The sequence below is a fragment of the Podarcis cretensis genome, assembly GCF_951804945.1.
Source record: "Podarcis cretensis genome assembly, chromosome: 3".
In the NCBI taxonomy this organism is placed as follows: domain Eukaryota; kingdom Metazoa; phylum Chordata; class Lepidosauria; order Squamata; family Lacertidae; genus Podarcis; species Podarcis cretensis.
In genome coordinates, this window is record NC_137172.1 from 96023561 (window position 1) to 96039175 (window position 15615).

Sequence of the window (15615 nt, forward strand, 5' to 3'; positions counted from 1 at the left end):
ATGTTTGTTCAATTTCACTTGTAAGTGTAAGCACTGAAATGTTCTGTTTGGACCATGGGCATTCTAATGTTAAAACGTTGCCTTCAAATTCATTTTCCCATGACAGATTGACCTAATGGGAAATCATCCCTATTCAGCAAACATGCTCAAACTACAGGTAAGCATGGAAGCTAGAAATCTTTATGTAGACAGATGGTCATACTTAATTATTTTGGAAGAGAACACTTTTCACTGCCAGAATTCATGGGAAGAAATTTGGGAAGCTCTTCATTTGTTTAACTGCAGTGATTCCAGCCCATAATGTTTCATACAACATAAACTTATGAGTCAGGGGACATTTTTTTGCTGGATGAAAGGCTTGCTGATCTACAAAGCTTGGATTCTCTTCCACCAAGAGACCTTATCTAACGTACTCCCCCCCTTCTTATTTTCACGTGTTAAAGACTCTGGTAGCCTTGTGCCAAACATTTACAAGGTTTGACCAATACCTCCAATCTTAAACATTTTCCCATTATATCTTAATACATTTTGCCACTGTAGAAATCTGCTCCACTTCCCAGTGGAGAGGAGTTGTGGTGGACCTCGTGGCCACCCACTCCCCACCGGGGGCAGGGGACTTTGTCCCCCGTTGCCCAGGGATCCTGGCCACATCAGAGCCCGGCCAGTTAATCCGCTGGCCAGGGGGCGTGGCTGGGACAGTTTAAACCAAGGAGCGAGCCAGAGGACTTCCTTTTTGGCTTGCTTCCTCAATCACCTGCCCTCCCTCCCTCCCTCCCTCCCTCCCTCCCTATTTGCAGGTTAGGCACTGGCCTTGCTATGGACTTCGGTTGGTCACCTTGGTTGTCCGAGGGGCCTGGTAGGAATTTTTCCACTTGGCAAATTGGCTCTGGCCACTTGGTTTTCGCCTACCTCGTAGCAATTGTCACAACTTTGTTAGGGTTGCGGTTAGGCATTGTTTGACCTTGTGTGGGGGAGGTGAGGTGTGGCCATCACCTGCCCCTCCATGCTTAAGGGTATTTCGTTAAAGGAATCCGGGGGTGTTGATCTTGTCCGAAGCCTGGTTGGGGGCTAGGGCCATGACATGACCCCGCCGGGAACACCAGGGGGAGCTCAAGTTGGTACACATCCACAGGGCTACCCCTAACGGTGGTTTACCCTTACCGGACTTCCTGCGCAGCGGGCAGGAGTCAGATATAATCAGGTCCAATCAATGCCTAAGCCAATACCGCTCACATTCTGTAATTCAATAAAGTTGTGGCCAAATTTGCCCAGTAACATAAACCTAATATCTGTGTCCTTGTGTGAGTTATTTCCCAACGAAGGGGTTGCTGCGGGGTCTCGACACGCAATGACTAATTTAACTAAGTGTGCAGGAGAGAGATGTGCTGTCTTTTAATCTTGGAAGTGTATGGAACACACTATGAGCAGTCAGAGCTGCTCTGTCTATTATTGCTTCACTTACAAGGAACTTGCTTTCAGTACAGCAGCCATGGCTGATATCTTGGTTGTATCTGCCAGCAATACCAAACAGACCGCCATTTTTTGTAGTGCTGCATGAGAACCTCAAGCAGGTTTTTGATGAGGAATCAAGCTTATTTTGAAACACATAGTGTTGTTTTGTTTTGTTTTTTTAAAAAGATTTAAAATGCAATCAAGAACACTGAATAGCCAGTAAAACTATATATAAAAGCAAACTTTTTCTAATTCTCTTTGGAAATTTGACATTTTCTGCAATTATATCTCTTCCCTTCAGCAGATTCAGAATTTATCCTGAAAATTAGTTGCTCTTTCCATTGTTACCAACTCATTACATTATTCACATAACTCCTCCCATTTGCACCTCATCCATTTCATCATTGTGCTCAAGGTCCAATTCTCCCCTCCACTGAAACTCATCTGCTATTGGGCCTTTTTGTTAAGAATTGCCCAGTTTGATTGGGCTAAGTATTATGGATGGCGTTCAACTAATTTTATTCAGACTGGACCCACTAAATTAATGAGCATTTCTAACTTAGGCCCATTAAATTAAGTGGGTCTACTCTGAGCACAAGTTGGTTGAATGCCACAGAGTATTTCCAACAACATCCAGTTAGGCATTTTTTGATGCTCACAAGCCATCCTCCATTGTTCATGCTCAGCATCTGATATTAAGCCGCAAACTCTTGGTTGCTCTTTTGTGGGTGGGATTCAACTGCATACCAGCAAATTAAGGCTGCACAATTAAGATGGATTTGGTACTCTTGCACAACAAGCTTGCTTTCCCCAAAACAGGAGGGGGGTTTTTTTGTAAGGAAAGTGATGAGAAAATGCACTCAGAAGTATGGGATAGCCATTGTTTGACATGGCATCATATAACCTCACCACAAACAAATTATAACGGATGCTCAGTAAACAGTGAACTGTTAAATAAATTCCCTCCAAACCTTATACAAACAAATCTGGTTTATTGCTCAATAAGCAAGTTATCCGGAAGCAACAGTAGTCACCAAGTTCTTTTTAAAAGCTACATCAGCTAGCATTCCACTCTCTATCTCCCATTTCCATGTTTCTTGCTGCACTGCTCCCTGAAGGTTCCTTCCCCATCTCTCTTCTAAAGAAGCCAATTCTCTTTCAATTCCTTCCTCAAAGCTCCATCCTTCTACAACTCCATTTTGCTTGTTCCTCATCTATGCTGCCACTTGTGAGTCTACTTTGTACACCGTTCCTTCTGTTCATTTGTCAGCCTACAACATTTTACTAAATGTGAACTTTTGTTCATCAAACATTGATTGTAAGCAGAGATCACATCCCTTCCCTATTTTACACAGTATTTAGCACGTGGCTATGTAAATTATAGCAACAAACAGCTGTAGCATGAACAGGAGAAGCACCATTTTGAGTTCCCCAGATCAATGTAATACTCTGTCCACAGACAAAATGTTCTCAGAGATAGCAAAAGCTGTTTCGGATAACCTTAACCCCCACATTTTTAATTCTTTGGAAGCTCTGATAAACCATTTCTGCAGCGCGAACTAGGGGGAAAGCTGTTTTCCCCCCTCTTGGCACCATTTGTGCTTTGGCTGTGATGATGATACACCTCATACAAAATTCCTGGAGCAATTTACTTTTATGTGTGTGTGTGTGTAAAGTGAAGGATAATCACATAGGCATTGTTAAAAAGGTAAAGGTACCCCTGCCCGTACGGGCCAGTCTTGACAGACTCTGGGGTTGTGCGCCCATCTCACTTAAGAGGCCAGGGGCCAGCGCTGTCCGGAGACACTTCCGGGTCACGTGGCCAGCGTGACATCGCTGCTCTGGCCAGAGCCAGAGCCAGAGCCAGAGCCAGAGCCAGAGCCGTACACGGAAACGCCGTTTACCTTCCCGCTGGTAAGCGGTCCCTATTTATCTACTTGCACCCGGAGGTGCTTTCGAACTGCTAGGTTGGCAGGCGCTGGGACCGAGCAGCGGGAGCGCACCCCGCCGCAGGGATTCGAACCGCCGACCTTTCGATCAGCAAGTCCTAGGCGCTGAGGCTTTAACCCACAGCGCCACCTGCGTCCCATATAGGCATTGTTGCCTATGTACAAAAAAGGAGAGTCAGTCTGATGCACAAGGGGAGAGGTAAAGCTCACTTTAGGCTCCTCCAGACAACCTGCTCATTGAGCGTCGTTTGCACAAAGCTTAGGTGAAGGTTATACAATGCTCACTCTTTCTTGTGCATTTGTTCTGATTTGTTCACAGGGAGGTTATACAATGAGCATCCACCCTGATTTGGGCAGAGCTTATTCATGTTCCTGTCAAATTGATAGTTACTGAAGCTTTTTAGTGCATTTCCCTGTCACTGCCTTAACTGCAAAAAGTCTCGTTTATTTTGTTTTGAAGTTGATTTGTTGCACCAGAGAGCTTCTAATGATTTTAATTGTGCAAACCTAACATTCCAATATGCAGCTGAATCCCTTGCACGAAACAGGAGCAAGACTACAGGCAACCCCAGTGTTCATGGGGGTGGGTGAGGGTCAGACTCTGTCTGATGCACAACGGAAGTGGTAAAACTCGCTTGGAAATCCAGTGTTTGACTTGCTGGTGAGCATGTATGTGCCACCACAATGTGGGTGATGAACCTGCTGTGGCTGCTGAAACAATGCTTCATCTGTCTTCACCTCTTGTTCATCTAAGCTTCTAATTATTCAAGTGCATTGGATGTAGTCCAAGTCATTCAGCTCTCCATGGCAGTACTGTTAAGCTTTCTCTAAATACTTAGCACACATTCTAAACAGATAGTGACAGCGTTTATGACTTTCTATACAGTACCACAATTCAAAAATTGCCAACCAAATTTAGAATATATATATATATATTTAAGCAGACCCAAACAGTTTTTGGCTTAGCTAACCCCACACACATGCACACACACTAGACTGGTTGCTAAATTAACCCAGATGTCTCGGAGCAAATGTCAGGCTCACAGAGCAACAGTGTCATGCTCTCGGTTGCTAATAGCTACATGACTGGATCAACCACATAATGCAATCATCAACTCACACAGGCATTTGCCAAAGAAAAGGAATGCTCACACCCACAAACTGTAGTCACAGCAAAAATGCTAAAGCTGCTTAAAGCACACACCCGACAAGCATGCGGAAGTGAGCTGCATGTAGCAACAGTGTTATCTAATGGATTTAGTGTCCTCAGATGGTAATACCAGATCCCTTCTTCCCACACATCTTGTAATCTGCTGAAGGTGGGAGGAAGCTGTTGTTCAGTATCAGCATTCAAGGACTTTTGCACAGGTCCCTCCTCCTTTGGAGCAATTGTCAGGAATCATGGTGCCAGAGCACACTGAGATGGAAGAAAATGGAAAAAGAAAGCCATGTGTGGATTTTGATCCATTAGCACAGCAAGAATAAGTATCACTGACCATGAAAAGAAGCCAACCTTACAAGGCCAGAGGAAGTATCTGTACGCCAGCTCCCTCGGCCAATAAAGTGAGATGAGTGGCGCAACCCCAGAGTCGGCCAGGGGTCCCTTTACCTTTACCTTTACCTTTACCTTTACAGATTGAATATGATACACCGTCTATGTGCCCATCTTCAAGCACTAGACAATAATCCGGCAGCAGTATTTCTCACCAGCTGAATTTTCCAGAGTGTTTGGCAACCCTGCATTGAGAACATTGCAGGAATCTAGCCTGCAAGTAGCTAGAATATGGATTATTGATGCCAGATCAAGGAAGAACAGCAACTGGTAAATCAGATGAAACTGGTAAAAGGTACTCCTAGTCACTACTTCAGGAACAGTGCGTGCAACCCTGTCCAGAACTAGTTGAATATCAACCCTCAGTTCCCCACAGCAGCAGAACAGTACTTGCATATTATATTTGAGTTCAGTTTCAATTTCTTTACCTCAGTGCATTGCTGAATTCCTCTGTGCCACTGTCACTTGTGAAGGCTAGAGGACAGATAAGCATCGTCTCAAAGATGGACCTTATCTACATTCTTACTACCGTAGTGATACTTTACACGAGGTTCAGACACTGATTTATCACTTCTACTTCCTTATTGGGATCAGAGGATGGATAGGAAAAGTATAGCTACAAGCCATCAGAGTACTTGATGGTACTTCAGCTGAAACCTCCAGAGGACTCTCCCAGTGGTTTCATGTAGATATCAAAGATCACAGGAGACAGACAGAACCTAGTGGAAACTCAAAGGCCAAAGACCATGAGGTAAAACTGCCATCTCCCATGACAACTATTTTCAGAAAGGATCAGAACTACTGCATAACAGTGCCCTTTAACCTCATCACTGTAAGGCAGAGGTGACTAACCTTTGGCCCTCCATCTGCTCCAGCCAACATGTACATGTTCACAGAGTATGGGAGCGAGAGCCCAGCAACATCTTAAAGGCCACAGATTGGCCACCATGGCTGTGAGACAGCCCACAGCCCACCTGGTTGATAGTATTAAAAGAAAAATCAGCAGGGTTAAATTCTTCCAGTCCACCTTCCAGCACAGTTCCTCCACCAAGTTGACCAATAAAGTTTCCATTCCAAAACCAGTCCTGAAGCTAGACTGAAAAGGATCCAAATACTGTAATCATTGAAGCAAGAAACTGCTTAATAATAGGCTGGTATTTTCATACTGAAATTGTGCATGAGCCAATTGCGTAGGTACTGTTTAGTCACATAAACATCTAACAAGATGAATTATATTTTCAGAAACTTTATTTATTTAATGTTTTTCATTAAAAAGGAACTGACAAGTTCTTTTCATATTTGGAAAATATAATGAAGGAATTAATTTAGATATTTGATTTGTAAATGGATGAACATAAATATTTCATAGTGAATGTAGTCATTTTTTAATATCACTTGATGAACACTAATATTAGTAGATGAAGTTTGTAATGTTCTTTAATGAACTGTGCTCATTGAATTTGGATACAATTGGGAGGTATTCATCATGAAGGATATGTGTTAATTATATGAATTATCTGCAGATGAACTGAAATATCTGATTAGAAATTGAGCAGAATTTAGTTTATATAAATGGGGAAATGGTTCAATCACATAGAGGGGTATGGTTATGGAATGTTTTTTTCCACTGAGTAACAATTAAAAGTTGCACATGTAGATAGCGTGAATAATCCAGTTAAAACAAATAAAGATATGTTAGAACAGATAGCGATGATTTAATATAGTTACAGAAAACTCATCTGAATCAAGGGAATGAATGTGTAATAAACATTTTATTTACAGCAGAAAGATATATGTCCTCTGCAAAACTTAAATTGAGGGAATGGTGATGTTACATTCTAAAGAATTTTGCAGTGGTAGATAAATTGAAAGATGAAGATGAGGAATGTTTTAAAGGAAGTAAGATTACTATAGAATCTATATGTGCTCCTAATCAGTGCATATCGAAATCAGTTTTTCAGAAATTTAATATGAAAGTTGAATGATTTTATTAGACGAGATTTGGCTATGAAAGGGGGCTGTAATACAGTTTCAAATTCAATTATGGATACAGGAGGACAAACTTACAAAATGTGGCTGGAATCCTTTAGTTAATTTAAAAGAAAGCTAAATGAAAAAGCGATTGGTGATGGTGATATACAGAGATTCTATCATCTGAATGTGAAAGATTACACTGCTTGCCATTACTCATACTCAATAATAGATTTATTTATTTATTTCCCCCTCAAGATTAGATAAAGTACTATGAAATGACTGATAACCTTATTAACTTCAGACTGTGCTTTGGTATATATTAAAGTGTGGGTGAAAATACAAAATAAGGATTGCTTTTGCACAGAAATTACATCCACTTCTTCTGTGAGATGACAGCATAAAAGAGAAGACACAAAACGACAGGTTCCCCCCACCCCACCCTCCATTATTTAATGGGTGATTTGTATGGGAAACATTGCAAGCATACATTAAGGACCAGTTTCTGAGTACTACCTCATTATCTAAAAAATAGAAAGCTTAGGTTGCCATCCTATACACAGTTACCTGGAAGGACGTCTTATTGATCACAGTGGGACTTGGTGCTGGGTAGACATGTATGGTATTCTGCTTGGACCTCTTCCAGAGAAAAAGGACCACATTAGAAGGGATGCTAAATCTCTGCAAGGGGATTCTTTATTTGCAATGGAATCTCCTGCAGAGATGGACCAGAGTGCAGGGCCCTCTAAGATGACTCTAGGGTTTAGGTGTTCTTAAGGTCACCTGGCCCCAGGAGCTTTAGGACTCTAAAGAACAGGCTGAATACCAAGGTTAGCCAATGCAGTGCCCTCCCAATACTGCAATGTCCATCAAACCAAGCTAGCATGGCCAATGGGCAGGGATGATGGGATTTGTAGTCTACATAACCAGGGGGCTACCACATTGGCTACCCTCTGTTGTGTACTTGCATCCAGATCAACAGAACTCCCAACCAGCAACAGATTGAGAAACAGTAAATGCTCATGTCAGGGAACATGAAGAAATATATTCTGGGCTGGATAAGAGTGAATTAGAAGAGTTGGCTGTCACTGATGGTATAGTAGTGGATGAGTGACTCTCACAACTACGAACGGTCGATTTCGATTTCTCTGCATTTCATTTTGCTGTTCTCCAAATATTCACATCAGTTTGCAATTTTTTAAAGCCCTCATGAAAAATCATCTGTATTTTAGTGCAAATTTCTCCTAATGTGCAATTTTGCCTTATATACTTTTTGTCTGCAAATCAGTTTCCAAAATGCATTTTTGTATGTTCTCGTCAGCAAACCGTGAATTTTCATGTGCCATGTAACCATAGCATGTGCATTTTTGCATGTGCACATTACTTGGCTGGACAACTGCATTGTGAAATACAGAGAAGTGTGGATTTATAAGGTTGGCTGTTGATTCATGGTTAGTGTGAACGAGGTAGGTTTGCCTTTAAATGCAAATAGAATTGAATTTCTCCCCCATCTCTCCTCAGAGCCTTTAAAATTGGAAAAGACACATGGCAAGGTTATCCTCATTCCCACTGGTTATTTCCCTTGGTTATTTACAGCTTTTAGCTATGTACAAGTGAAATATTTGAGAAAATGAGGAGATAAAAGTAAGTAATAAAGTAGTCAATATATTTTACACAAATGATACAAGTGTCCAGTGTCACCACTGGGGAAACAGTTGGTTTTTTAAAAAAAACAACAACACAACAACATTTCAAACCATATCTAGTTTTCCGTTCCTCCTCCACTTTTTCACTAAAATCAAAGCCTAATTTATTCCTCTGAGTTTTACATCCAAATACAACCTGTGAATCTTGGCATATATTTATCAGAGGATTTGAAGACACAGCTTGTTAATAAGCATGAGCCAAATAGTAAAGGTTCAAAAAGGCCTAGAGAATTGGGGATAATTAACATTATCACAGTTTGGGTGGGGGGAGTTGGTTATTTTTATTTAATGCCATTCCAATACTTTTTACTACATTTTGTATTATGAAACTGGCAGAGCTTATGGGGATATCTAGAATGCTTTAAAAGTAATACTTTTAAATACTTTTAGAATGGTGGATTAGCAGTTCCAAACATTACTTTGTGTTTGTGAGACAGTAGGATTAACGTGGATATCTTTGTGGATTTACGTGGACAAAGATCCAGAACATCTTTATGTTTCCTTTTCTTTCCATGCTTGGCTATGGACAGATAAGTAGATTTTGAAAGTGGGTGGGAGGGAAAAGGTGATACAAAATCAAACTTTGATAAATATCATCATCACCATCATCAAACCTTTTATTGGCATCACATACAAACATCCAAAACAAATCAATTCAGAATTACCACTTCCCCAGTGGCACAATACATTTGCTAAAAGAAAGGAGGCAGAGCAGTCTATCGTCACATCTCTAGGTCTCCAGGGAGATCAGACGTCTGCAGTGTATTAAGATGACAAAAAACAGCAATATTTAGCCACTAACTTGGTGAGCTCCTGTTCATTCCCCAGTAATAGAAAATGTATGTTGATAAATATAAAAGGAGCGTTAATTCTGATATATAATTTCTAGAATAATGGTGGTGATGATTTCCATTGTAAGTCAACACCATATTTCATTTAGAGCAGGGGTGGGAGGCTCATGGCTCTGCAGATGTTTTTGGACCACAGCTGCCATCATCCCCAATCATGCTGCCTGTGACTGATGAGAACTGGCCTCTAACAGCATCTGGAGAATCACAGGCTCCCTATCCTGATATAGAGCAGGAGAACACTGAAAGATGGGGATTATTTATAGATGTGATAGAAAATAATAAATTATGTATGGATGCACCAGAATAGCATTGATGGGTTGTTGCTTTCTCTATGTGATACTTAGCAATTTAAACAGTGAGAGGATTAAATGGATTGATAATTTGTAATTGTAATTGATTAAATGGATTGATAATTTGTTATGCTGAAATTGTTTATTTTTTTAATAAAAAATAAAATAAAATAAACGGTGAGAGGGGAAACCAATAGTGAATAACTGATTCAGAGGAGTGCGAGTAGAGCTATGTGCACACAGAGTGGCTTTCATCTCCTGTCGCCTACTGCAGCTTCCCTGGAAATCTTTTTTTTTCTGAAAAATTTATTAGATTTTCCATAATTATAACAAATATCACGTAACAAAATAAAACACGGGGGGGGGGGACCAAGAAAAACAAAACAAAAAAATACAAAGAGAAAACAATAAACAAATAAACAATAAAAACAAACTTAATTCTTTAAAAATCCAACCTTATAAACATCTTAATTGACTTCCTCCAGTCCCTCCCTTCTGAGTTTCCTTGTAAATGGTGTAAATGGATGTTAACAGCTTTCAATATCATTATTAAACTAAAATATCTCCAGTTATAATCCAATTTATTCACTTTTCTTAGTATTTAAGTCCCATTTATTTAATTATATCCTAATTTAATCCTAGGCCTATTTGGTACTTTCAAGTGAAGCTTCTCTGGAAATCTGCTAAAGTCCAGGAAACCGTCCATCGGTGTCAGTGGGCGACTTGGGGTGCTGCTGTTGTGCCGCCACCATGGCTGTGATGGCACTGCTGCTTCCTGGGACCAGGATGGGGTGGCAGCAGCGGTAGGTGCAACCACATATACCTCTGCACCTGCCACTGCTACCAACCTGGTGCTTCTTCCACCCTCATCACTACACCGCTCGTTCCAGCCTCCGCCAGTGGCACACAGGATGACAGTGCAGCTGCTGCGCATCACTTCACAGGCCATGGCTCCAGAATGGGATGGCAAGGAGTATAAGAGGCAGCAGCAGCAGGAAAGAGAGGAATTTGGAGTGCCGAGCACCTTGTACAGGCACAAGTACCTTTGTCCTTGCACAAGGCTCCTTTGGTTTCATACAGTATGACAACATATGTAGAAAATGGACAGAAGATTATAGGTTTTGTATCACCTTTCCCTTCTCCAATATTTCCAAGTGCAGCACAGTTCAGACAATGAATGCAGGTTGAAACAAATCACTGCTACAACTAAGAGGACAATAATATAAAAGCTGTATGACATGTTGCTAGATTTAAATTGGTCAGATGTAGAGTCTAAATTGAAATGAAACAGAGAAGGATTGTTAATATCAAAAGAGCTGGGGGAGAGAACTGTATAATGCTGTTGGCAAATCGGTTGACTTTAAGTGCAGATTAAACCAATCCACCAGTGGTTTTTAATTCCCAAGAGACTGAGTAAAATGTTTCTGCCAAATGTATATGGATGTTATAAATGTAATTTTAGTTAATGCAAATTTGCTGCACTTTTGGGGGATATGATTAATGGCATGAACACACCGAGGAATGATTTTTGAAGTTATCAGCATTAAAACAGGAACCGCATTTAGGAAAAACAACAACCTCATTTAATGAGGACTCCCAGAAGATACTAGAAGAGATTTATTATGAACTTGTTAATGGTAGCCGAAAAAGCAATCCAATCCATGCCCACTCCAGGCTGAGGGAGTAGGGAGTTCTATTGAATGGAAACATTCGTCTGCTCAGCTGACTTCCCATTAGCCACCATTGTCAAAGTGGTGCAAACATCACTCCCATCAGCTGAATGGATAGCTGGAAGGCCTGCCGGTGTTATACTCAACAGTGGAACCCAGCAGAAATCCCTGAAACAGAGCATTCTGGGGCAAGGAGGGGTGGGGCTGAGCTGACCTACCTCAGGTTGCTACTTTAAAAAGTCCTCATGAAAATTCATCAGCATTTTGTGTGCATTTTTCCTAATATACTTGTTTTTGCAAGCCATTTCCCTTACCTTAATGCACTTTTGCTGTATTCTCTCATAAAGGCATTTTTTAGGCACCTTCTCCTAATAGCTCCATGCTTGAACATGCTATTTGGTTAGAGAGCTTCATTGGAAAATTTCAAAGGGTGACTGAATTCTGGTTTGCGAATTTCGAAGGCTAGCTGCATGTAGGTTTGTGTATCGTTTCAGGAAGTGCAAATTAGGTTGGTAGGGATTTCTGCCCCATCCCTAGTTACATGGTTACATGGTTCTTTGGATCTTATCATAATTTCTGGGAGTGTTCAAATGACACCACCACCATCATCATCCCAAACACACATTCATCTTCAATGTGAAGGAGTGGGATCGCACCTGCCAGCCTCACACTCTGGTAGCCATACATTCAACATTCATATGAAGGGGCTCTCTCTGCATCCAGATGCACATGTGTAGAGGCTCCTTCATGTGAACAGAAATGCTGATTCAATAGGGGGTATTACCTTGGAGCATGCCGGCAGCAAGGTGCAATCTTATAATAGTAATTTATTATTTATACCCCGCCCATCTGGCTGGGTTTCCCCAGCCACTCTGGGCAGCTACCAACTGAATATTAAAAACACAATACAACATTAAAAACTTCCCTAAACAGTGCTGCCTTCAGATGTCTTTTAAAAGTAAGATAGTTGTTTATTTCCTTGACATCTGGTGGGAGGGTGTTCCACAGGGCGGGCACCACTCCCAAGAAGGCCCTTTCTGCCTGGTTCCCTGTAACCTCACTTCTCACAGTGAGGGAACCACCAGAAGGCCCTCGGAGCTGGACGATGGGGGTGGAGATGCTCCTTCAGGTATACAGGACCTAGGCTGTTTAGGGCTTTAAAGGTCAGCAGCAACACTCTTCATCTTCCTCTTCACTTCATGAATGGGGCAGAGGTTGTGTGAACATCCCTCCTATCTTCAGTGGTGATGGACAAGAGGAGTTTCCTGAAGCCTGGAAGTTTGAAAATCAATGCTCTAAGCCCACATCCACATTACATTTCTGTAATTGGACAGCTGGATGGATATAAATGAGAAAACAGACTAGGCCACAAATTCACTGCATCCCACTGGGCAGCTATGCCACTGGCTGCTAAGCTGAAAGCGGCGCTTCAATTGCAAAATTGTGCAGGAAAATAAAAAGTGTTCTGCTTTACCTTTGAAATTGTAGGCATAAAACTCCAGCCTAGTTCAGCTTGGTAAATTGATGGGAAGCTATGTGTTTATATCAAGATGAATAACTATTAATATAAAACGCTGAAGTAAGATGAATGTCCTTTAATTTAAATGAACCAAAACATTGTTGTTGTTTTTTCATTATTCATTTAAAGGAATGAGGGGTGGGAGGGATTTTGTACTTGTTCTACAGTGGATGTAGAAACAAATCCAAACTGACAATTTATTTCAAAATACCCAATTTTGCAAGCAGCAAAAATTGGGCATGGCTTTGCCAGGAAAAAACCACATTATTTTGTCATTAGCATTCTCCCCCAGAGAAAACATTTTGATGAACCAGAAAAGCCAGAATTGCTGAGACAGCAAAACATTTTTTCATGAAATCAGAATTACTTTCGTTATCTTTCAGATGTTCCTTCATTGCTATAATATGGGGGGGGGTGTTCTTAAAATTCCTGTTGCTAGGCTGATAGGCAACTTTGAAATTACATTTCTTTTTCTCTCTTCAGCTGACAACTGCTTTAAGAAACATAAATTAAACTTCAGAAATTAGCAAAGGATGCTGACCTGTCTTCCCCCCCCCCTTGAATAATATTGATTAAATGCATAATTATCATGGTTGGCTGTGTTTCTCATGGAAGAATGAAAGCATTTGTGACTTTGTAACCTCATTTACTGACTCAGTGCAATAAATAATTCAGTCGTCTCTGGGAGGATTTCTGCTTTCACTCTCTACAAGAGACAATGTGTGTTCCCCGGGAATTCAACTGAGGCACTACCCATTTATATTCCATACCTTAGCAATTGGTTTAGTTTTATTCAACAGTTTCCTTTAAAAGTGGGGGGGGGAGTCACAACCTCCATCTTTAGCACTGCAAATGCTTTGTTCACATATCAAAGTGAATGATGAATTATATTTTGTTAGAGGAACCATGTTCTCACATACTATGTAGGGATGGGGAAGAATTTTGATTCAGTTCTCATGTAAAGGTGAACTTACCTAATTCACAACTTTCTGAAACAATACAAGAATGGAAACACAGCCCTTGTTTGAAATTCTCAGACTTCTGCAGGACAATTTTTCAACCATATTAATTATGCAAAAATGCATATATTAGAGGCGAGTGTGTCTATAAAAGCAAATGTTGTTGAAAATAACATACCAAAATGCATTATACTGGGGTAATATGCTATGCAAAAATGTGCATATTAGGCAAAATTGCATACAAACATGTATATCATGAGAAATTTACACTATGAATGCTGATGAATAAGAGACTTTTAAAATAACAACAATATGCAAACTGATATGGAAATGTAGAGAACTAAGCTTAAGTAGGGTTGCAATATTTCAAAAAGTGAAAATCCGGACAGAAAAGTTGTTGAGGTGTGTTGTTGTTCCTTTGGGGGGGGCAAATTTGTTTAGCTTTTTTCAGTTTTCCCCAAACCATAACGATGTATGGCATCCCTAGCTTAAGACTGGAGAGATGGGAAAGTGAGGTGAACCTGAAATTGAAAGATTTGCTGATCCCTAGAAGTTTCTAGCTGAAAATTAGTGGCTGGGGAAACCCAGCCAGATGAGCGGGGTATAAAAAATAAATGATAATGATAATGATAATAATAATACTTATTATTATTTTTACTATGAGGGGGAGACAGTGGCTACCTGGCATGGACTGCTTATTGCTATAACTAGCTTGTGGACTGGGGGAGCAAATGGATTGAGGTTAGTTTAGTACAAAGAAGCAAGGAGTGGAGGAGTCTTCTTTCATTGCCACTTCTCCCCCCTTAAGCTTTCCTTCCTTCAGAGCCTCCAAGTGTCCCTATTTTCCAGGAACAGTCCTGGATTTGCAGAAGCCATCCAGGTTTCTGATTTGATTTTGGAATGTCCCGCTTTTCCTCAGGACAACCCAATTTCATTGGAGAAATGTTGGAGGGTTTAGTAGGATGTCCCAATTTTCATTGGAGAACTGTTAGAGGATATGGAGTTATACGACCCCTGAGCCATCTGAAGGCAGCTCTGTATAATAATAATATTATAATAATTTATTATTTATACCCCGCCCATCTGGCTGGGTTTCCCCAGCCAGTCTGGGTGGCTTCCAACTGAATATTATAGGGAAGTTTTTTAATGTTTAATGTTTTATTATGTTTTTATATATGATGGAAGCTGCCCAGAGTTTTTGGGGCAACCCAGTCAGATGGGTGGGGTATAAATATTGTTGTTGTTGTTGTTGTTGTTGTTGTTATGGAATAGGACGTCCCTATTTTCATCAGAGAACAGTTGGAGTATATGCTTCTTTCAGGTTTTCTTACACACATTTATATGTAACATTTAATGCCCCCCCCCAATGTTATTCCCAGGAGGGCGTATACATACACGCCGCCCTATACCCTCAGGTCTCCCTGGGGAGAGCATTCCACAAATGGGGAGCCATTTTAAATGGGGGAAGGCTTCTAGATCCACACTATACATTTAAAGTATATTAAAGGCACATCTATAGCACATGACTTCCGCCAAAAAATCCCGAGAACTGTAGTTTCGCCCTCACAGAGCTAAAATTTCCAACAAACTATAGTTCCCAGGGTTCTTTGGAGGAAGCTGTGTCCTTTAAATTGCCTTTAACATGATTTAGATACATGGTGTGGATCTAGAACTGATATTGAACTCATGTGTGTGG